The 22,522-nt window shown below is 42.6% G+C and overlaps 1 protein-coding gene across 2 annotated transcripts in view; it reads right to left on the bottom strand.

Annotated features, from left to right (window-relative positions):
- Positions 1–22,522, bottom strand: part of LOC126299352 (uncharacterized) — a 192,454-nt gene that overhangs the window by 139,869 nt on the left and 30,063 nt on the right. The gene's annotated exons all lie outside the window — the stretch shown is intronic.

Below are 22,522 nucleotides of genomic sequence, written 5' to 3' on the forward strand. Positions count from 1 at the left end.
CGTTACTTGGTATTGACGCATCATGCAAAAGTAGCTTTCGTCTTTAAAGTTTTGCATGCCAGTCTACTCAGCTACAGTAACTCATCTGTCCTTGTTTGTGCCAGAGCCTAGGGACGAAAGATGCACATCATAAATCAAGAGAATTTGTTAAACGGAAATGGTGCATGTTTGTTATTTATTTATTTAGATTTATTTATTTGTTTGTTTATTTTTTGAGTCATTAGTCTTATGCCTGGTTTGAAGCAACCCGCCATGAATTCATCTCCTGCGCTAACCTCTCCATCTCAGAGTAGCACTTGCACCCTACGTCCTCAGTTAGTTGCTGCGTGGAGTCCAATCTCTATCTTACTCTCTACAGCTCCCTCTAGTACCTTAGAGGTTATCCCTAATGCCTTCACACATGTCCTGTCATCCTGTCTCTTCTTCTTGTCAGCTTTTTCCATATGTTACTATATTCAGCGATATTGCAGAGAACCTCCTCATTTCTTATCTTATCAGTCCACCTAATTTTCAACTTTCTATTGTAGCGCCACCGCTCAAACGTTTACATTCTCTGCTGTTCCGATTTTCCCATTGTCCATGATTCACTAACATACGATACTGCGCTCCAAACGTACATTCTAAGACATTTCCTCCTGAAATTAAGGGCTATGTTTCATACCAGGAGTGTCCTCTTTGAGTGTGCTAGTCTGATTTTTTTGTTCTCTTTGCTTCATCCGTAATCGGTTATTTTGCTTCCAAGGTTCTAAAATTCCTTAACGTCTTCTTCGTAACTACCAGTTTTGATGTTAAGTTTCTCGCCATTCTCATTTTTGCTACTTCTCATTACTTTTGCCTTTACTTGTTATTACTTCTTTTTAATTTTTGAGGCATAAATATTGTTAAATGATAACTCCGAGTAGAGAGGTGAACGTCAAGATACAACTTAAATTGCAAAATTACATCAGTAGCGGCAGCAGCAATAGCAACAAAAAGGAAATAAAAAAATTATGTGGTAATAAACACTTAAAATTCCATTTATGTCACCAAGTGTTCGAAATGCTCACCGTCTACTGTAATACACGTTTGCAGTCGCTGGTCCAAGGACTTCTTGACAGACTGAAGATATTCCTTCGATATCACTGCACATGCTGCAACAGTCCGATCTTTTAAATACGCAACTAGCGTATATGCTTCATCTTTGAGATTACCGCCGGTCGAGGTGGCCGAGCGGTTCTAAGCGCTACAGTCTGGAATCGCGCGATCGCTACGGTCGCAGCTTCGAATCCTGCCTCGGAAATGGATGTGTGTGATGTCCTTAGGTTAGTTAGGTTTAAGTAGTTCTAAGTTCTAGGGGACTGATGACCTCAGCATTTAAGTCCCATAGCGCTCAAAGCCATTTGAACCATTTTGAGATTACCCCAGAGAAAAAAGTCCGGTGACGTAAAACGGTACGAACATCCAGGGCCAACTGATAACGACATCATGTCCTATCCAGTGACAAGGAACGAGTTGCGTGAGCGCTTTCACGGCCACAAGCAAGTAGCGAGCTGTGTTGGTACTACATGCACCTATGTCTTTCAATTGGTAATTCCTCTAGGAGAGCCGTAGCACATTGGTAAGAAACTGTGGAGTCTTCAATGAACTAATCACCAATCACGTAGTCTCCAAGACCCCAAAAACCAAATGTCGACACTCCAGCGCCTCTGATGTTCAACCTACCTCTTCAGTGCGGATTCTTGTGGTCTAATAATGCGTATTTCTTACATATAGCTTTCCGTTACCTGTAAAGGTAGTTTCATCGGTAAAGAGAATTCTTTGATGAAACAACCTGTTGCCTGACGTCACATCAGAACTGAGCGATAGCTTTCCATGTGTCTTCTGCAAGTCACTGCGGTTAATTTGCTAGTGAAGTGACACATTATACTGGTGGAAGCTGTTTGCGTCCAAAATGCGAACAACGCTGGGCTGAATGCTTCTAGAAGCATTCAGCCCAGCATTTTCTCTGGAGCTAACAACTGGATTATGAGCAACAGCAACTAGAATATCTGTTTCGTTCGCTCAGCTCATTGCAGTCCTGCTTTCCTCTGTGTAGTATTCCAGCGAACTTCGAATAACAAATTTTTGCACATTCGCTGAGTTTTCATTCTTGTTGGACACCGTCTGTTGTAATAGCTTTGTGCATACAACTCAACTATTCTCATCGTGTTCCTTCTGCATTCTCCATAAAGAAGTAAAATATTACGTTATCTTCGTTTGTGAAAGACACCTTTGTCGAAATAATCAGCACTCGACATACGTGAATGACACAGACAGACTGAAATCTACAGGTTGATTATAATTAACGTTAAATTTTCAAAATGCTGTACAAATAACACTACTGGTCAGAATAACGTCAAATTGCAGCGGAATATTATCGGGGAAAAGAGAAAAAGTATGGCAGAAGAAAAAAAAAATTGTGTGAAAATTGATCAATAGATTGCGCTGTAGTGTCAGAATACATAAATGAAAACACCTGTAATGCACACGCCCCATTGAAGTTGGTATAAACACGCCGGGTACAAGGCTTTTCCTCCTTTCGTGTTTGCGACCTTTGGCATGACTGTCTCAATGCGCGATCGCGCTCAGTTTGTAGAGCTGTATTACAAGAATGATGACTGTTAACACATCACTCTGCTTAAGTTCCGGACACTGAAGGGTTTGAAAAACAGGCGTTGGTCCGATAACTGCCGTGGGTGTGGAGAAAATATACGGAAATTCGAAAAGATGGCCTCTTTTGATGTGCAACATGGTAGAGGGAGGAAGCGAATTGATTCGACGTCATTGGAAGCAGTAGCCACAGCAATGCGGGTGGAGACGAGCGGTGGTGCATGCAGACTTGTCCGAACACTGGACATACTCTTCAGCACGGTGCGCAAAATCCTGTAAAACATCCTTGTTTGCTATCCATTCAAAATAACCCATGTGCACGAGTTGCTTCCTGTTGACCTGCCAGCAAGAGCGACCTTTGCTTTAGAATTTCTTGCTCGCATGGAAGTGGACAATGATTGGCTGTGGAAGATTTTGTGGACAGAAGAAGCCCACTTCCATCTGGCAGGATATGTCAATACACAGATGTGTCGAATATGGGCAACGGAAAATCCACACGCAAATCAACCAGTACCATGTTATTCTGAATGAGACACTGTGTGGTGCGGGTTTATGGAATCATTTATCATAGGGCCATGTTTTTTTCGAAGAGACAGGTGCCTCCGGTCCTGTTATCTGTACAGTCACTGGTAAACACTGTGAGTGTCTTTTGTGCACCCACGTCATTCCAGATCTCCAACAGCGTGGATGTGTGTATGGTATCATTTTTATGCAAGATGGCGCACCTCTGGACATTGCAAATCCAGTTAAGCAGCTGCTGAAGCACCATTTCGGAAATGCTAGAATTAACAGCAGCCATTTCCCTACAGCCTGGCCGTCCCTATCACCTGATTTTAATCCGTGTGACTTCTGGCGGTGGGGCTATCTGAAAGATAGCAAACTTAGCTACATTGGAGGCACGCATTGCGCAACACATTCTGAACGTGACCCTGGAAACATTTCGATCAGTTGTGGAACATGCCGGTTCTCGATTTTAACTTGTTGCAGAAAACGGTGGACAGCATAATGAACATATTTTCCGTCAGTCACTCGGAAATTAATAATTCGATTTGATTTTGATTGCTTTTTATGCTGTTTTTGGCCTCAGGACAATTAAAACCAGCCGGCCGTGCTGGCCGAGCGGTTCTAGGAGCTTCAGTCCAGAACCGAGCGACTGCTACGGTCGCAGGTTCGAATCCTGCCTCGGGCATGAATGTGTGTGATGTCCTTAGGTTAGTTAGGTTTAAGTAGTTCTAAGTTATAGGGGACTCATGACCTCCGATGTTAAGTCCCATAGTGCTCAGAGCCATTTGAACCATTTGAACAATTAAAACCGATGCGATTGATGCTTTTTATGCGGTTTTTGGCCTCAGGACAATTAAAAACCGATGTGATCGATGCTTTTTTGCAGTTTTTGACCTCAGGACAATTAAAAAGCGATTTTTCCTATTTGATGTGATATGACCTTTCCGTGGTGGATGGGCTTACATAACTAACAGTATCACACCTGTACATCCATGCACACTGAGTAGTACAGTTCGTTTAAAGTGACACGTACACCTTAGGCATGTTGTATGATTCATTTGTCATTTGTAGTCGACCACTATTAAATTATTATGCTTGTAGCGCCATCTATTGCTACATTTTGTAACTGTTTAAAAAGCAGATGAATCCTAAGTTTTAAATATTTTAGTTACTCCGAAACTATTAATCGGATTTTAACTAAGATTTTAGTTGCAAAAATTACAATAGCTACGTTTGAAAGGGCGAATTTGATTCTGATATCACTGTAGCTATGAAAAGACACGATGCGGCGTTCAGGACTACTTTCTCACAATCCATTTAAGTAAAAACGGAATTACAGTATATTAACGGTTCCGGAAATATTTGAGATGAAGAGAGGAGACCCGTTATGTCACAGACCCTTCACTGCAACGTTCAACCCTGAAGTAAAATCAGCAACATAATATGGCGTTGATAGCGACAGAAAAGCGAAGTGCCACATAGCTGCACGCACTCAAGGGCGCAGAGTTGTGCGCAGTGTTGCGTAACGGCTGACGCTCTTTATTTCAAGAATGTATTTTTCACATCGGCGTGACGAGCGGAAATAAAACCTACATCTTCCAGGAATGCATTGAGAACTGTGAATCTGTGTTATAGGCTTTTTGTTCGTGGTACTATGTCAGGTCAGGAATTCTTAGGTACTAAGAAATGGTTTGTAAAATACTGTCCGAAATGACTGAATATTAAAGTGTGATTGCCGAACCAGATGCAGGAGCAGTCGTTAATGGTCTGATCAATGCATAATTGAATATTGATTCATGATTTTCAAGCAGTAACGAGTTTTCAGAAACTCATGAACTTGGGCATCCGCATCCGAGTGCCACAATCGAAACTTCAGCGTCAGTTATTAGGCATAGTTGTATCATAAATAGTAATGACGCGATTTTTCAAGTTCTACTGGAAATAAGATACTTGAAAATGTAGATGTTATTAAGCAGAAACATGAGAATATACAAGTAATCGAGCAGTTTCTATTAGAAGTTAATAAGAAACTTTAAAAGATAGATGGAATCAAGCTAAGCATTCATCAATCCATCTCGAATTAGAGGTCTTAATTCGTAACAAGTGAGACGAATTCACCGGTATGCTTGCCGCGTAACAGGACGAACTGAGATATGAATTGGATACTACGAGTGATGAAGTAAAAACAGTAATCACTTAACTGAAGTCATACATTTCCTGGTACTCGGGACAGACACGGAATTCCGTTGCTAACACAGTCCGTTGGACTAATGATTAGAACAGAAACACTGCCAACGCAGAGGGTACGTGTAATCAGAAGTATGACTGGATAGTCAAATTAACAAGCTATGTTCAACAGGAATGTACGAATTTGAAAACTGCTGTTAACGACTTACAAAAAACTGCTACTGAACGTAAACATTCTAATCTAAATTAATAAATTGTTGTGAAAAGAAGTTAACACCATTTTATACCAGTTTACTATTACTATTTCTGTACGATTATGGACAATGACATCACTGTTCGCCACTTTCAAGCATTAAAGTCGAGCAAAGTTCTGAATACCATTGTGTGTCTCACGCAGTTTAAAAGTGCTTTCTCCAGACTTTGTTGAGATAGACAGGAGACTGATGTGTTAGTTACGGTATATGAAGGGTGGTTCATACACATCGCAGATTCGTCTTACAGGAAGCTTGAAAATTTCGAAGTGATCTTCTTAAACGACTACAGGTCGCATGCGCGACAGTCAGCAGTAAAATCTGGGTTCATCGCTACAACACAAAGGTCAAGAACCAACTGAAATAGAGAAAAAGAAACCAAAACAAAAAACGGAAGTGATAGTACCAGAAGGTTCGGAACTCTAAGCTACTAATTACAATGAAGAACACTAGAGTAAACTCAACGTGTTGAGTGAACGGCAGAAGAAACAACTGTCGAAGAAGGACTTCAGAGAGGGAGAGAAGGTAAACAACAAGCAGAGACCGAAGCGGAAGCAGCAGCTAGAAAATAAATACCAGAAGAAAGGAAAAGCCAAGCCAAAACAAAAGAATAAAAAAGAGAACAGGAAGGCCAAGCCGAAAGAGAATCCAAGTGGGAAGAGGAGGGTGAAGGCTATGAAAAAACGGAGAGGAGGTACCAAACAAGAATCAAGCACAAAGTAAAGAAGGGTATGACAGACTGATTAGCTCTTTGAGCCCCAGTGGTTTCTGCCTCAAACCACAGTTCTATTCATTTTGTTTTGAAATGCCAGTGCCTTTGGTATGAAAAACCGATGCTACGAGAGCCCTGAACAAAATATTGACTTAAAGCAGGATCCACTGGCGCTCTAAGTTCCATTACAGATTCCTGAAGTTTAATATCACTTGCATCCATTTCTGTATTTAATGCGTCTTTATTCCAACATATAGAACCTGTGGAAAATATTTCTCATGAAATTAACTACATATACAACTTCTATGGCATTCATCTAGTACAGCTAGAAAAATTTTGGATCGGCCTTAGATACCTCTATGGAAGGAACTATGGTCACGGACTGTCTGTTCCCATTGAATAGATAAAATCCCAAATAATTAATGTGTATGTAGTCTCACATTCCCTTTCTCCAATCTGCACTCTCAGCTTCTTCTTATATGACAAAGCAAAATGTGTATTCATGATTTAAGGCTTCTTACATACAGGGTGGAGAAAAATTGGGTCACGAAATTTTAAACGTGGTTAGCTGAAGCCAGTAGGAACCAAAACTACTAATGTTGTGCAGGTCGACCACGCACAATTTTTAAACTACCGAAACTTGGCGCCACGCGCTCCGATTGGCCGTAGGATTGCCCTGTTGCCGTTCGTCGGTTGACGGGCAGCGCTACGGTTCCTGCGGCCAATCGGAGCGCGTGGCGCCAAGTTTCTGTAGTTTAAAAATTGTGCGGTGTCGACCTACACAACATTAGTAATTTTGGTTCCTACTGGCATCAGCTACCCAGGGTTATAATTTCGTGACACAATTTTTCCCCCCTGTATACTTCAAAATCCAAGGTGGGAAGACCTCCCATATATTCCCATCTTATGTATGCCTTATATCATGTTATATGATGGATCACAATCATGTATAAGTGGAATTATATGTATCGAACAAGTGAACCACACACAAGCTGTTTGTGGCAGGGAAGGAGGGAGCGTCTGCTCCCTCATGAGCGTCATCCGTATGTACGCGTAGTGTTGCACAATAGCAGGATGGTACAGTATTGTGCTGCACCCAGCCACAGTTTTGGACAGTTGTACAACGCACTAGCTGAGCAGAATACTGTAATGCTGTACCTGGCTGCAGTTTCGCGAACAGTGCTGCAAAGCCTTAAGATAGACATTAGGGAACTGTACCCACACGTAGTTTCAAATTTGGTAGCACAGTGCATTAGCCAGACAGTATACTGCGGTGCTGTACCTGAATGCAGTTGCAGGATTGTGTTGTCTTGGGTAGGGTGACACTCGTGAGGGGCAGTCTCACCCTCCCTCCCTCCCACAAACACCTTGTGTATGGCTCACCTGTTTGAGACATATAATTCCAGTTACACAAAATTGTGATTCATCATATCACATGATATAGGGCATTCATCACTCTGTAATACTTTCCAAATAACTGTTTTGTATATACTTTAAATTCAGCATGTTTTTCATGCAATCCAATTGAAGCACTAATTGACTTAGGAATGCCTTTTGTAAAGTCTACTTACATGGAATTTCCGTTATAGCAGTAATATTACCATACTTAGGTATAGCACACATACACACACCTATACACAGATTTAAATCCTCATCCTCATCATGAACTTCATGTTCCAACAGATATATGACAATATCTTCGAAGAGTCGCTTAACATATCTCCACCATAGGGTAAGTCTCACCATAGCAACTTGCATTGCTTTAGGCAAGTGTGTTGACTTATCCTATCCTAATTATGGCTTTATGCTGAACGATTCTTAAGAAATATAGCTCCAGGGCTACATAGCAGTGGTGGCACCCATTTTTACTTTCTCATATATTGATAACACGAAATAATGATGACCTGCAGCTGTCAAGCTTCGTATATATGCTACACATTTTGTTGTAATAAATTTAATATCTGTGAATAGTTTTCACATATAAATTATAATGCGCATTATTTTCATTTATCATCTTACTTCTCCTACTACTGAACTAAGTCGAACAAGTACTGGAAATGTATAAACTGTTAAGTCTCTCTCCCTCTCTCTCTCTCTCTCTCTCTCTCTCTCTCTCTCTCTCTCTCTCTCTCTCTCTGACATCGCAACAGATGAACTGTTAACTTTTATCTTGTGTAACAACATGTGCTAAGTTTTTTTGACATAGATACAACTCGACTATAATATCTCTGACACTCGACTATAATATATCTGACACTGCAAATGTATGAACTACGAAGACTCTCTCTCCAACAGCTGAACTTTTGAATCTTGTGAGATATACGCTGTCCAGTCACATTAATGTGACCTTCTGCCAAAGGCAAGAATAACCAACTTTTCCAGCTCGGACAGCTGCAAGACGTGCAAGAAGAGAGTTGATGAGGTACTGCAAAGTACAAACAGGGATGTGGAGTCATGCCGACGCCAGTGCGTTGGTCAGGCATGCTAGGTTTCTTGATTGAGGATCCGTGGCAGGAACAAGACCGATCACATGGTCTCACAGATTCTCGATTGTGTTTAAATCCGGGGCGTCTGGTGGCCAGGGGAATATGCCAAACTCATTCCAGTGCTCTTCAAACCAAGCACAAACACTACGAACTGTGTGATATGTTGCATTGTGCTGCTGGCAGATACCATTGTACTGAGGAAAAAAAAACCCATAAAGGGTTGGACATGGTCCACAAGAATAGATGCATACTTATGTTGATCCATTGTGCTTTCCAGAATCACGAGATCATCTAGGAGATGCAACAAAAACAATCCTCAAGACATAACATTACCTCCTCCAGCCTGAATCCTTCAGAGATCGTTGTAGAATTTTTGCTGTGAGGTATTACACGTTGTACATGCTAGTGGCTATCTGTCTAATGATTCATCTGAAAATGCCATATGTCGCCACTCAGTGAATGTCCAGCTGTGATATTAACTTGCAAATTCCACATCACCAATGCACAGTAGTCAGCATGAGTGTATCAACCAGGTGCCTGAACCAGCTGCCTGCTTGGGAGGTCCATATGCAGCGACGTTTGCTTAATCTTCATTGAGGAGAGATTGTTGCTAGCTCCTTGGTTCATATGGGCGGTCTGTTGCTCAACAGTTGCATGTCTGTTCTCCTGTACACATCTCCGCAGCCATCATTCATCCCTGTCATCTATGGGCTGAGGTGTACCACACTTGGTATGGCACTGGCTTTGGATAGCGCTACTTCGCCATGCATGGTATACAATAACCATGGAGGCACGCAAACAGTTTACAAACTTAGCTGTTTTGGATATGCTTCCACCCTTGAACCAAAAGCCAATGAACATGTCCTTTTGGATGTCAAATAAATCGTTCCATTTCCGCATTGCAACAACGATTGCATTGTTTTCCATGTCTCCACAATGCACTGTATATACTCCCCACTGTTAGTGCTGCCACTCGCTGTCTGTGAGTGGTTATTGCACGTTGATTACGAACATACCCTGTGGTCACATTAATATGACTGGTCATGGATGTGAGATGGAATAAAACACAATGCAACTCGTAAAAATATTGTTTATAGTTTGATACAACTTTTATACATTGTTAATATATATTTTTTTACTTTGTAAAATAATTCAGTATTGTTAAAACATTGTCAATTTTTTCCTACATGTAACTCAGTGATGACCGTGCAATATTCTCCAAATAACTGTTTTTATACGCTTTAAATTAACATTTATTGCATTCAAACCAATTGGAGCACTAATAGACACAGGCGTACTGTCTGTATACTCATCCTGTATGGACTTTCTCTTTATAGGAGTCATACTAGCAGGCTTAGGTATAACACACATAAATGCACTTATACACTAGTCTAACTCCTCCTCCTCATGAACTTAATGTTCCAATTAATACTCATCACAACATGTACTCGCCATAGACTGAATCTCCCCATAGCAATCTATATCGTGGTGTACAATCTGCGCAGGTTCACCACACTTGGATGCTATAAACATATACACTGTGTTCAGATGCGAGATGTTAAGTTTATCGTATCATTTCGAAATATTCCTATGGTGATTGTACTGTTGCTACTAAAGATGTAGATGTCTCAAGGAAATGGACTGCAGTGTGTTGTCATGGAATCCTCGATTTATTTCAGGTTGCTGCACAGCTGATCCCACTCCATATCACTGAATTGCACCTTTGTATCCAGGCGGATATTCTCTATTTTTACAACAATTTTGAAGTCTATGCTAAACTGACATTAATACATTTCAGTCCATTTGTGGAAAGTCGATACATTGTGTTGAACAGCAAACTTTTCTATTTATACTGAAATTTTGAAGTCTGCGTTGGTGCTAAATTGAAATTAATGCGCTTCAGTTCTCTGGTGGTCAGTTTAGTTGATAAGTGGCGTTGAACAGCAGAATTCTGATACGACTTAGTTAATGCTCAATGAGTGGTGCAGGCATTGGATATAGTGGAAACATAGAGGTACTCAAGGTATCCTCCACCACACACCGTCAGGTGGCTTGCGGAGTATGGATGTAGATGAAGTCTGGAAACAATAATGTGCCTTGCTTCGATATTTCATGCATCACCACAGAGAGTTTGTCTGCATGCTGACTTAGTGGCACAGGTGATGGAGAAAGTGGAAACGTAAATTCTCAGAACAGCTTTGCGTGCTGACTTGATTTCTACTACATCATGTTGGGAGCTGCGCAAGGGAGTATGTCTTTGTGATTGCTTGCTTTTGTCTACTACTCAGATTTATCATCAGCTGCTTCATCCATGTCAGGGATCTGTTGTGCTGAGGTAGCAATACAAGAAAACCACGAAAAACACACAAACACACACATACAGTACACACATAATAACAATAATAAACACTGAGGAAAAGGAACGGGCTAGTACTTACATCAGGTGTGCGAGTCAATTTTTCCTGTATGGATGTTGTAGATTTCCGATGGCGCTTTATAATGATGTTCAGCATTTTACTATAGCATACAGAGCACAATTCGCAGATCCACGTCATGGCTAGTAAGCCTGTGTGCTGAGGACGAGTGGTTCGAGTAGTGCCACAGAAATTAGATCAAATGTTCTGATGTCAACATTCCAAGCATTGCCGTTATCCTGAGGTTCATCGTCTTGGATTGTCATCTTATATTCTAACATCGTGGATAACGTCATGGATCGCCATCTTTAATTCTTGTCTTAGAACCATGTAGACTGCGATTGTACTCTTAGGATTGCCGTCTTAGATTGCTCACCACGCAGACTGTGCTTAGGTCAGCCATCCGGTTTGCAGTTTCCGGGCAAACCTAACTAACCTAAGGACATCACACACATCCATGCCCGAGGCAGGACTCGAGCTTGCGACCGTAGCAGCAGCGCGGTTCCAGACTGAAGAGCCTAGAACCTCTCGGTCACAGCGGGCGCCTGCATTTATTTTAATTCGCGTGTTGCCATGCCGAGTTCTGCACACTGAACTAACTTCGTAGCACCGTTGCAGAGTACTGAATAAACATAATTGTTACACATGTGATTACTATGTAACCAAATTCCCTTTCGTTGACGTCTATTTTTTACCGAAAATATGTACGAGACGAAATCCTGTAACAGACATTTTTTTTCTTACTGTTAGTGCGCAAGGAATTAGGATGTGGCGTCCGCGTGCGTGAATATTGGTTCACCTGCACAACTAAAAGTAGTGCGTCGTTGGTCGCACTTAACATTAACCTGTCGATTCGAAACCAGTTACAGTTTGGCTAATTACCATTTGTGTTTTCAGTAAGAATTCACTTGTATTTTCACACAGTCAGAAGCTTATGTTTATATTTACGACGAAATAGTAAAATAGCTGAGAATTAAATTAGAAAGAGACTGAGGTAACATATATCTGGATATCGTTCCATATCTTTGTCTCCTGCAAAAAGAAACACAATCTTTCCATCCTGTTTCAGCATACACTGAGATGACGAAGTCTTGGGATAGCGATATGCACATATACAAATGGTGGTAGTATTGCATATAGAAGGTATAAAAGGGCACTGCACTGACAGATCTGTCACTTTTACTCAGGTGATTCATTGGAAAGCCTTCCGACGTGACTATAACCGCACGACGGGAATTGACAGACTTGGAATGCGGACTGGTCGTTGAAGCTAGACACATGGGATATTCCATTTCGGAAATCGTTAGGGAATTCAGTATCTCGAGATTCACAGTGTCTTGAATTTGCCGAGAATACCACAATCCAAGCAGTACCTCTCACCACGGGCAACGCAGTGACCGACAGCCTTTACTTAACGACCAAGAGCAGCAGCGTTTGCGTATAGTCGTCGGTGCTAACAGACAAGCAACACTGCGTGAAATAACCTCAGAAATCAATATAGAACATACGAATAACGTATCTGTTATGGCAGTGCCGCGAAATCTGGCGTTAATACGCTATGTTAGCAGACGACCAACGCGAGAGCCTTTACTAACAGCACGATTTCGCCTGCATCGCCTCTTCTGCGGCCATATCGGTTGGATGCTAGTCAATTGGAAAATCGTCCCCTGGACAGATGAATCCCAATTTCAGTTGGTAAAATGTGATGGTAGGGTTCTAATGTGTCGCAGAGCCGACGAAGCTGTCAGCAAAGCACTGTCCAAGCAGGTGGTGGCTCCATAATGGTGTGAGCTGTGACAACATGGATCACTGACTAGAAATGGTTATGTTCCGCTACTTGGAGACTATTCATGGAATTCGTATTCTCAAACAACGATGGAATTCTTGTGGATGGCAATGTGATGTGTCATCGGACCACAACTGTTCGCAGTTGGTTTAAAGAACATTCTGGGCAATTCGAGCGAGTGATCTGGCCACTCACGTCGCCCGACATCAATCTCATCGAACATTTCTGAAACACAATAGAGAGGTCAGTTAGTGTACAAAATCCTGCACTGGCAACACTTTCGCAATTATGTACGACTATAGAGGCAGCATGGCTCACTATTTCTGCAGGGGACTTCCAGTGACTTGTTGAGTCCATGCCACGTCGGGGTACTGCACTACGCCGGACAAAAGGAGGCCTGACACGCTATTAAGGAGGTATCCCATGCTTTTTTCACCTCAGTGTACAGGGGCTGGACAAAATTATGGAAACGCCAAAAACAGAGCACGTTACCACGCCTAATACTGTGTAGCAAAACCGTTGAATTTCAAAACAGCTTCCAGTCGTCTCGGGACGGAAAATATAGGTCCTGTATGGTTTTCAAGGGAATCTTATACCATTCCTCCTGTATAATAGTGGCAAGCTTACATAATGATGATGGAGATGGACAGCGATCTCGCATTCTTCTCTGCAAAGTAGGCCACAGAAGCACAAGAATATTGAGATGTGGTGACTGAGGTGACCAACGGAGAATATGCGACAATTCATCCTCGTGTTCACAGTGACAGTCCTGGACGATGCGAGCTGTGTGAACCTGGGCCCTGTCGTCTTGGGACACAGCATCACCATTGGGAAACAAACTTTGCATTACGGCATGGACCTGACTAGCCAAAATGGTCATGTAACCCTTGACAGTAATGCGACCTTGCAGAGTAACTATGGGGCCCATGGATAAACACGATATGGGTCCAAATCATCACCGAACTGCCGTCATGTTTTACTCTTGAAACGTGAACTCGGCCAGGAATTGGAAAAAGTGTGAAAAAAAGACTCATCCGAATGCAGGCTTTCAAGGCTGGTATTTACGTTATTGCTGATAATTGTTTTACGTGCATAAGGCTGTGTTGCAAGGTATAATTTTCAGCCTAACGTTTCGTCTTCCAATGTTGGAGACACCATCAGAGGCTTTAACGATCCAGAAAGCAGCAACAGTCTCAAACAAGCTCAGCATGCCGAACTTTTAATGTAAAGAAAAACAACTAAAAGGGTAATTTTGCTTCCGTCACAGATCGCATCAGCAGAGCTTTCAGAAAAAACGGTATTGATACAGTGTTTAAGCCAACTATAAATGAGCACGAATAATTAAACAATGCAAAGGACCCATGACCGACGCTTGCCACAGCAGAAGTATGTACAATATCCCTTGCACTTGCGGTCAAGTGTACATTGAGACTACAAAAAGAAAGAACACAAGGGCAACTGTCGCGCGGGCAAGACAGATAAATCACCAGAAGCAGATCAAGCACGAAGACCACGAAACCACCAAATTCGTTTCTCTGACATTGTGATTTTAGCAAGATATAATAATTACTGTCCTAGGATGTACAGAGAGGCCATAGAAATTCAAGAGCATGGAAACAACTTTAACAGATAAGGATTAGGATTGAAATTAGACAACTTGTGGGCCTTAGTACTAAACAAAGCAAACGGCACTAACTCTTCCCACACTTCGACACGACTTCGCGATCATAGGCAGCAGCCTGATGACGTCACGAACTGCCCGCATCTCGTGGTCGTCGGTAGCGTTCTCGCTTCCCGCGCCCGGGTTCCCGGGTTCGATTCCCGGCGGGGTCAGGGATTTTCTCTGCCTCGTGATGGCTGGGTGTTGTGTGTTGTCCTTAGGTTGGTTAGGTTTAAGTAGTTCTAAGTTCTAGGGGACTGATGACCATAGATGTTAAGTCCCATAGTGCCCAGAGCCATTTGAACCATTTGACGTCACGAACCGACACTTGCGTGATTATATTATATGCAGTTCGGTTTGCTGAGCATGTTTGAGACTGTAACTGCTTTATTATTCATTAAAGACTCTGATAGTTATTACAGCATTGGAAGACGAAATGTTAGGCAGAGAATTATGCCTTGACCACGGCCGTATGCCCAAAAATCAGATATCAGCAATAAGACTCATCCGACCAAATGACCGTCTCAAATCGAATGGTTCAAATGGCTCTAAGCACTATGGGACTTAACATCTAAGGTCATCAGTCCCCTAGACTTAGAACTATTTAAATCTAACTAACCTAAGGACATCACACACAACCATGCCCTGGGCAGGATGCGAAACTGCGACCGTAAGCAGCAGCGCGGTTCCGGACTGAAGCGCCTAGAGCCGCTCGGCCACAGCGGCCGGCAGATGACATTCTCCCAATGCTCCATAGCCCCAGTTTTATAGCTTCAGCACCACGTTTTACTGTTTCGGGTATTTGTATCACTAATGAGTGATTTTGGAATTTCAGCTCGCCTTGAAATTCCTGCTTCTGGAGCTCCCTTCGTATACTTAGTGCTGACAGAGTGTGTGAGAACGACATTCAGTTCTGCAGTAACTTCTAAAGCTGTTGTCCTCTTAATTTTCGTCACAATCCTCTTCAATAACCACCCGTCACGATCACTCAACACACACTTTTGTCCGTGTTCTGACCTAGCGGATGACGTTTTTTCGCATTCCCTGTTGTTGTTGTGGTCTTCAGTCCTGAGACTGGTTTGATGCAGCTCTCCATGCTACTCCATCCTGTGCAAGCTTCTTCATCTCCAAGTACCTACTGCAACCTACATCCTTCTGAATCTGTTTAGTGTATTCATCTCTTGGTCTCCCTCTACAATTTTTACCCTCCATTCTGCCCTCCAATACTAAATTGGTGACCCCTTGATGCCTCGGAAAATGTCCTACCAACCGATCCCTTCTTCTAGTCAAGTTGTGCCACAAACTTCTCCCCAATCCTATACCTCCTCATTAGTTATATGATCTACCCATCTAATCTTCAGCATTCTTCTGTAGCACCACATTTCGAAAGCTTCTTTCCCTGTATGCAGCATAAATCTTCGATACGGCGCCCTATGGAACATCAAATACTTTGGCTCCCTTGATTACGAAAGCACCTACCAGACGAGTAACAACCATTTACTCATATTTGAATTCACTGAGCTCTTACATAATGCACTCACATCTACAAAAACACTGCTGGCCACGGCTGACATCGGCGACGTATTGAGGGCACTGCAGAGATGTCGTTCATGATCAAATACAACAGCACAACTGCAAGCTTGGACACCATCAGCATTTATTTTCAAGCATGCATATCTCGTGATGGTCGCATATTTTTGTCCAACCCCTACACATATTGCCATGACTTTCTGAAGCGAAGTGCATGAGGCTACTGATGGAGGACAATATACTATTAAACTTTTCCACATAGCTGTTGGCGATGCATTACGAACTATATGTTGAATGGTCAACACTCCTTACTGTATCTCTCACACCTTGACCGACCGCGGTCTTGAAGTGGATTCTTCCACGGATCTGTAACGCATTGAGACACTCTCTTCTTATTTATTTTGGTCAGCTAACGCCGGGAGCTTTCCCTTGACCGTGACACTGGAAATCCGTGCCCTGGTCGCGTTCTCCAGTCCCGCAGCCGGACGTAGGATTTACCGTTAGTCGCCAAATTATGCTACCAGACAGTGGCGCAATAGCTGCTCCGGTCTGCTTCCTCGCCCCACCTAAGCGGAAATGTGGTCTGCCACACAGACCGGACCGGAAGGAGCGCACGCGTTCCAGAGAGAAGGCGGGTCACCCACGTTTGCTCGGGACACTTGCTATATCTTCGCACTTATAAAGACATTAGTCTAGCACAGTATTATTGCACCTGGGAGTGAGGGCGCTTCTTCGGGTGACTTACTGTGAGTTTTTATCGCGGCATTTTACGAGAACACGATGAAACACTAGATGAAATATGCACATCTGTCTTGAAATCATTCACAATGCGATGCATTTCGCTTAGTCACCGCTGTACTTGTTTACTGTAAGATCAGCGCGTGTTTCCGATAACGGCCATGGGAGGTCAAGTGCAATAATATCGCTGTAGGGTTGCACCTGTTAACGACAGGGACAGGTCATTATACTCCCTTTTTACAGTAAAGTTTACTCTCAGTTTCTCCATCTGCTTTCAATTTTTCCGTGATGGCTCTCAATAACTCAAGAGAATAACAAATAAAAGAGGTTTTGCCGTTTTGTTAGAACACAGTTTTAGTTTTCTTTGATACCCAAACCTATTTCATCACAGGCGCGGCACCTTCAGTGGGTTTTGCCTTTTATTGTTTCTTTTCTACACTGTGTGTGTGCTAATACGAATCAGCCACCGCTCTCAACTATTACACCATGTCATCATTGGTGTAACTGACTTGTCCTGAGCTGTACTTATTTGCCAGCCAGGTGCTTTTGTATTGTTTTATATTTAAAATGACGTTCTTCTGCTCTCTGGTGAATTCTGCATCTTGTTACGTTGCTGTGCCTTAGACACACATTTCAGTGAAACGTAGCAGTACCGCCCTAGCCTCTAGAGAACTCGAGTCACAACGCACCCTCTGGATTTCCCACAACTTTTTGGTTTATTATACTTTTTGAATGAAGCCCACTGGTTTTGTGGTGACTCAGTAGAACTCGAGACGTTATGCCCCATACGGGTTGCACGTTTTTCAGTGCCCAGAATGAATGAACTATAGTCTACACAAAACCTATTCCCTACTGACAGAGTCTTCCTATAGACACACTGACTATAATCTCAATTCCGTTTACTAACAACTTTGCAAGAAATAAAAGGATAATTGAAACAATTGTTAACTAAATGAGTTCAGTTATATTAGGTAATAATAATGCTATTTAATACTAACGAAGCGACGTAAGAAACTTGAATGTTGAGGAAAATATAACTAATGTAACCTGAGAAGTGCTTGAAACTTGAGTTATTAGCGTCCCATCGGTTACTGAACCTTAGCAGATTTGATGAAAGCATTGTTAATGATCCTGTGAATGAATATGACACTAATAATGTTAGGTACAGAGTTACATGCTGTTGGCGTGGAAACCAGACGTTGAGAAGGTGAGGCAAATCATTAGGGACCACGTAACGAATAAAGTTTTATTGCAATCCTGAAGTCTGGCTATTCGAATGGCAATGTTATTTATTCTCGGTGAACCAGGGTCTTTTGATTAAAAACGCAGGTCCACAGGTACAGCATTGTTGCCCTTAGCACCGTTATCACCGGTTTGTCTTATTCAGGTTTGATACAGATAGAGGGGATGTGGTCATGGAGGGGCATGTCCAGTTTTGAAATGGATCATGCCTCTACTTCGATTAATATAATGTAGTTTCATTCTTTCACGAATGCTTGGGAACAGTTTGTAAAGGCGGCGGCAAATGTCATTACCGTCCCATTCTCTTTGCGCGTACTATTTCTCATGGTATGCTGACCTTTTCAAGGTCTCTGTTTCACGTCAATAGCATGCATCTCTAAGTGTATATACACATGATACGAGGGTCGTGCAATAAATGACGCCACTGTTTTCTGTTTAGAGCCGTTATTATATACCGGGTGAGTCAGCAGAAAACGTACACGCTTTGAGGGGTAGTAATATTAGTGAATCTGAACAAAAAAACTTCGTACGGACATATGCCCTATTCCGAATAGTTTCGAGGTAGGATACATTTAATATAACTTTCGTACTTTTTCTTGAATAACTCGAAAGCCGCACCCTGCAGCGAGAATGTGTCGCTATACAAAATTAAACTACATTAAATTTCCAACAAACGAAGTGCTATTTTTTTTCTCTGCGAGAATATTAAAAATCTCGCGCGGCGCACATGTATTTTATCTTAAGTGGTTTTTGTAAGCCCATTTGAGGTAGTTTCCCGACTTCATAGTTTCCCCTAACAAATTATTTGTCTCACTTCCTCTACGGAACTGTGGTATGCTGTAAACAACGATGATGTTTAAGTAATACAGAAAATAAGAAACAATGTACATTAAATGTAGTTTATCTCGGAAACCATTCGACATAGGACGTATATCAAAATGAAGTTTTCTGTTCAGAATCAAAAAATGGTTCAAATGGCTCTGAGCACTATGGGACTTAACATCTAAGGTCATCAGTCCCCTAAAACTTACAACTACTTAAACCTAACTAAAATAAGGACATGACGCAACACCCATCCATCACGAGGCAATGAAAATCCATAACCCCGCCGGGAATCGAACCCGGGAACCCGGGCGTGGAAAGTGAGAACCCTTCCGCACGACCACGAGATGCCAGCTGTTCCTTATCGCTAATACTGTCACGTGCGAGTCCTCTTCACTCACTCCGTAGAGGATAGCGTCCTTCTAGGTGCTTCAGATCTGATGTTTCTTAACAATGATGATGTTTAAGTAATACAGAAAATAAGAAACAATGTACATTAAATGTATTTTATCTCGGAAACCATTCGAAATAGGACGTATGTCCAAACGAAGTTTTCTGTTCAGAATCGCTTATACTGTCACGTGCCATTCCTCTTCACTCACTCCGTTTAGGATAACGTCCTTTTAGATGCTTCAGATCTGATGTTTCTTCTGTATTCCTGCGTAGTTTCCAAGAGTTACGACAGATAACAGAGTAATAGTCTACTGTACCATCAAAATGGGTCTACGAAAGAAACTAGGTTAAATGTAGTGAAGTAAGTGACGTTAAATCTTTGCGAAGATTATCCTCATTTCTAGTACTGATTTCATGAACTGAACTGCAGGTATGAAAATATATAGTATTTAATGACACATTTCATGCAGGAATAAATATGTTGAGAAGCAGTAGTTACACTCCTGGGAATTGAAATAACAACACCGTGAATTCATTGTCCCAGGAAGGGGAAACTTTATTGACACATTCCTGGGGTCAGATACATCACATGATCACACTGACAGAACCACAGGCACATTGACACAGGCAACAGAGCATGCACAATGTTGGCACTAGTACAGTGTATATCCACCTTTCGCAGCAATGCAGCCTGCTATTCTCCCATGGAGACGATCACACAGATGCTGGATGTAGTCCTGTGGAACGGCTTGCCATGCCATTTCCACCTGGCGCCTCAGTTGGACCAGCGTTCGTGCTGGACAAGCAGACCGCGTGAGTCGACGCTTCATCCAGTCCCAAACATGCTCAATGGGGGACAGATCCGGAGATCTTGCTGGGCAGGGTAGTTGACTTACACCTTCTACAGCACGTTGGGTGGCACGGGATACATGCGCACGTGCATTGTCCTGTTGGAACAGCAAGTTCCCTTGCCGGTCTAGGAATGGTGGAACGATGGGTTCGATGACGGTTTGGATGTACTGTGCATTATTCAGTGTCCCCTCGACGATCACCAGAGGTGTACGGCCAGTGTAGGAGATCGCTCCCCACACCATGATGCCGGGTGTTGGCCCTGTGTGCCTCGGTCGTATGCAGTCCTGATTGTGACGCTCACCTGCACGGCGCCAAACACGCATACGACCATCATTGGCACCAAGGCAGAAGCGACTCTCATCGCTGAAGACGACACGTCTCCATTCGTCCCTCCATTCACGCCTGTCGCGACACCACTGGAGGCGGGCTGCACGATGTTGGGGCGTGAGCGGAAGACGGCCTAACGGTGTGCGGGACCGTAGCCCAGCTTCATGGAGACGGTTGTGAATGGTCCTCGCCGATACCCCAGGAGCAACAGTGTCCTCAATTTGCTGGGAAGTGGCGGTGCGGTCCCCTACGACACTGCGTAGGATCCTACGGTCTTGGCGTGCATCCGTGCATCGCTGCGGTCCGGTCCCAGGTCGACGGGCACGTGCACCTTCCGCCGACCACTGGCGACAACATCGATGTACTGTGGAGACCTCACGCCCCACGTGTTGAGCAATTCGGCGGTACGTCCACCCGGCCTCCCGCATGCCCACTATACGCCCTCGCTCAAAGTCCGTCAACTACACATATGGTTCATGTCCACGCTGTCACGGCATGCTACCAGTGTTAAAGACTGCGATGGAGCTCCGTATGCCACGGCAAACTGGCTGACACTGACGGCGGCTGTGCACAAATGCTGCGCAGCTAGCGCCATTCGACGGCCAACACCGCGGTTCCTGGTGTGTCCGCTGTGCCGTGCGTGTGATCATTGCTTGTACAGCCCTCTCGCAATGTCCGGAGCAAGTATGGTGGGTCTGACACACCGGTGTCAATGTGTTCTTTTTTTCATTTCCAGTAGTGTATTATCACTAATTCCCTATACAAGCTTCTGTAGGGTGTTCTTGACTTCACATCACAAGTAATTCTTAATACACGTTTTTGTATCCGGAAAACGTTAGCTTGGCTTGATGAGCTACACCAAAAAATAATAACGTATGATTACTCTGTAATGAAAGCAACCACAATATGCTAGATTTTTCATTTTTATCTCAATTAGGTCTGGCAACATTCGCATTGCAAATAGAGATCTATTTGTTGTCATGTTTTAGGCTATACTGGTGGGAAACCCCTTACAAATTCTAAACGCCATACAGTGTGTTTTTCAAAGTTTAGTAAACGTCTATGAAAATTTCATTAACCAATCTTTCTGAGGCTATGCTTGATCTGTTATGTATTTCTGTTTTTGTATCATCCACAAACAATCAAACATGGCATTTGGTCATTGATATACACAAGAAAAAGTAAGGGCCCTAAGTTGGAACCTTGTGAGATACCACATGCAATCAGTTCCTACTTGAATTATGGCTGCTAGTTTAATACATGTCTCTTTCCTAATGACGACCTTTGTTTGCTGTCAGGGATTAGCGTTTGAAGCATTCTTCAGAATTTCTTGTTACACCGTTATGTTTTTATTTGCTTAAAAGAATATTGTGATATACACAGCCAAATGCCTTTGGCACATCACAAAATGAACGAATAGCCTGTAATGTATTGTCTAATGAAATAAGTACATTCTCACTGTGTGTGGTGATAGCCTTCTCAACATCAAATCCCTCTGGAAATCCGAACTATGACTTTGAGAATATATTATTTAGTGTCAGATGATTAAGAAGCAATAGTCTATTACTCTTTCTAAAATTTTCGAGAATGCTGGCCAAAGAGAAATCCAACGGAAATTTGATGGGATTTCTGTATCTCCTTCCTGGAATTAAGGCTTAGCTTCAGCAGATTTCAACCGTTCTGGAACTCTTATATTGATAATTGACTGGTTACACATGTAACTTGACATGTTACTAAACTCAGAAGCATATTGATAATTAATATTTTTTTTATATTTTATCCGCTAGTTTTTTTCTTATTTTGAATATTTTGTGATGGGCATCTTACGATCGCGCTAAGTAAATCTGGTGATCCAAAACTGATGCAGATTTTAAATGTTCGAAAATGGTGTGCATACGATAAGCGACGCTGCAGCAAGTGAAATAAACAAGAACCTTCCCGTTCAGTGCTCGAAGCGGAACTGACATCGAGGCGGACAGCCTCTTCACTG

The sequence above is a fragment of the Schistocerca gregaria genome, chromosome X (assembly GCF_023897955.1).
Source record: "Schistocerca gregaria isolate iqSchGreg1 chromosome X, iqSchGreg1.2, whole genome shotgun sequence".
Taxonomy (NCBI): domain Eukaryota; kingdom Metazoa; phylum Arthropoda; class Insecta; order Orthoptera; family Acrididae; genus Schistocerca; species Schistocerca gregaria.